Raw genomic sequence first — 2,734 nt, 5'->3', positions numbered from 1 at the left:
TTTTTTTGAGGCAGTTTCTCTCTTCTTGCCCAGACTAGAGTACAATGGTGCGATTTCAGCTCATCGCAACCTCTGCCTCCCGGGTTCAAGCGATTCTCCTGCCTCAGTCTCCCGAGTAGCTGGGACTACAGGTGCACACCACCATGCCCAACTAATTTTTTGTATTTTAGTGGAGACAGGGTTTCACCATGTTGGCCAGGATGGTCTCGATCTCCTGACCTCGTGATCCACCCGCCTCTGCCTCCCAAAGTGCTAGGATTACAGGCGTGAGCCGTCGCACTCAGCCTGGTGCGTGGTTTTTAAACTGTATTCCTTGTAACACTAGGAGTTCCTCTGCCACATCATGTCCTAGAAGTCCTTGCATGATTCCTTTTCTCTACTTAATGAAGAGGTATACAAGATTTCACTGGGACCAAAAGGACTCTGTGCTAAAATCATAATACTAATATAATTTGAAAATCATAGATCTAAGCCGGGCATGGTGGTTCACACCTGTAATCTCAGCACTTTGGGAGACCAAGGCAGGTGGATCATCTGAGGTCAGGAGTTCAAGACCAGCCTGGCCAACATGGCAAAACCCCATCTCTACTAAAGATACAAAAATTAGCCAGGTCTGGTGGTGCACACCTGTAATCCCAGTTACTCGGGAGGCTGAGACAGGAAAATCACTTGAACCTGGGAGGTGGAGGTTGCAGTGAGCCGAGATGGCGCCACTGAACCCCAGCCTGGGCGACAGAGCAGGACTCTGTCTCAAGAAGAAAAAAAAAAAATCATAGATCTAGTAAAGCCCTTCTTATGGGGGATGGATGAGGAAGCTTGCCCAGGGTCACTTGTAGTCTCCTATACCTCAGACCAGGCCTGTCCTACAGGATGACTGCTGGCTCCGTAGAGAAGACGGCAGAAACCCTTGGTGGAGGCATGGCTTGAACTCAAAATGGCCAAGAGGTCTCCTTGGTCTGGAAGAGACACATGGTGGTGAGCAACTCTCCCTTTTTTTTTTTTTTTTTTTGAGACAGAGTCTTGCTCTGTCACCCAGGCTGGAGTGCTGTGGTGCGATCTCAGCTCACTGCAACCTCTGCCTCTTGGGTCCAAGTGATTCTCCTGCCTCAGCCTCCCGAGTAGCTGGAACTACAGGCATCTGCCACCACACCCGGCTAATTTTTTGTATTTTTAGTAGAGATGGGGTTTCACCATGTTAGCCAGGATGGTCTCCATCTACTTACCTCGTGATCTACCTTGCCTCAGCCTCCCAAAGTGCTGGGATTACAGGCGTGAGCCACCACGCTTGGCCATGAGCAACTCTCAACAGAATTAATGACACCAAGACCCAGACCTGCAGACCCTGAGAGGCAGTGGGATGCTGTCTTAGCTTAACTGCCAAAAGTCCACAGGACTTGGTCTGTTTTAGCCTTCATGAAATGGAGTGCCCTGGACAGGGATAAAAGGTTCTTGGGTTCAAGGCTGCCCCCGACTTCTGGGAATAGTAGCCTTAATTTTAAGGGAGGGAGCTGGGCATGGTCATTCAGGCCCTAGACTGTGAGCCTTGAGGGCAGGGCCTGTGCTGCATTCTCCTCAACACTGGAGACACAAGGCACAGGGCCAGGCACAGGGCGAGGGCTCAGGAATCCTAACTTAAAACACAATTTTGTTCATTTGGTTTTTTTGTTTGTTTGTTTATTTGTTTGTTTGTTTTAAAGACGGGGTTTCTCCATGTTGGTCAGGCTGGTCATGAACTCCCGACCTCAGGTGATCCACCCGCCTTGGCCTTCAAAGTGCTTGGATTACAGGCGTGAGCCACCACGCCTGGCCTTCACTTGATTTTTTTTTTTAATCGCTCTGTCCCCAGGCTGGAGTGCAGTGGCATGATCTCCGCTCACGGCAACCTCTGCCTCCTGGGTTCAAGGGATTCTCCTGCCTTAGCCTCCCGTGTAGCTGGGTTTACAGGAGCAACTGGCTGATTTTTTTTTTTTTTTTTTAATAAAGATGGGGTTTCACCATGACAGCCAGGCTGGTCATAAACTCCTGACCTCAGGTGATCCACCCACCTCGACCTTCCAAAGTGCTAGGATTACAGGCGTGAGCCACCGCGCCCAGCCTGATTTTTGTATTTTTAGTAAAGACAGGGTTTCACCATGTTGGCCAGGCTGGTCTTGAAATCCTGACCTCGGGTGATCTGCCCACCTCGGTCTCCCAAAGTGCTAGGATTACAGGCGTGAGCCACCCTTGCCCCGCCTTCTGGTTTTAGACAAGGCTTCCATCCAGTGGCTGCTCCCAAGCCCCACTTACAAAGTGTGACCTTCCAAGGCAGTAACTGAGTTTCCACATTTTATGGAATGACCTTTTCTTCCCTGAGTGGTTTTCTGTTTTCTCCCCTGGATTGGCTCTTCAGTAGGTGGGAGTCTCTACCCTCCGGAGAGAGTAGGCACTGAGCACTCCAGTTTCTTCTACTGACACTCTTCTTCCTCTGTGTAATCCAGCAGGTAGGGGTTCCAGGCTACCAAGGCTACCAGGGTTGCTTTTCTTTTCTTTCTTTTTTTTTTTTGAGACAGAGTCTGGCTCTGACACCAGGCTGGAGTGCAGTGGCACAATCTCGGCTAACTGCAACCTCCGCCTCCCGGTTCAAGTGATTCTTCTGCCTCAGCCTCCCAAGTAGCTGGGGCTACAGGTGTGTGCCACCACGCCCGGCTAATTTTTGTATTTTTTAGTAGAGATGGGGTTTGACCATGTTGGTCAG

This window comes from Aotus nancymaae, unplaced genomic scaffold, assembly GCF_030222135.1.
Source record: "Aotus nancymaae isolate 86718 unplaced genomic scaffold, 86718_ANA_hifiasm-v0.15.2.pri h1tg000067l, whole genome shotgun sequence".
Lineage (NCBI taxonomy): Eukaryota > Metazoa > Chordata > Mammalia > Primates > Aotidae > Aotus > Aotus nancymaae.
This window is presented reverse-complemented; position numbering follows the sequence as displayed.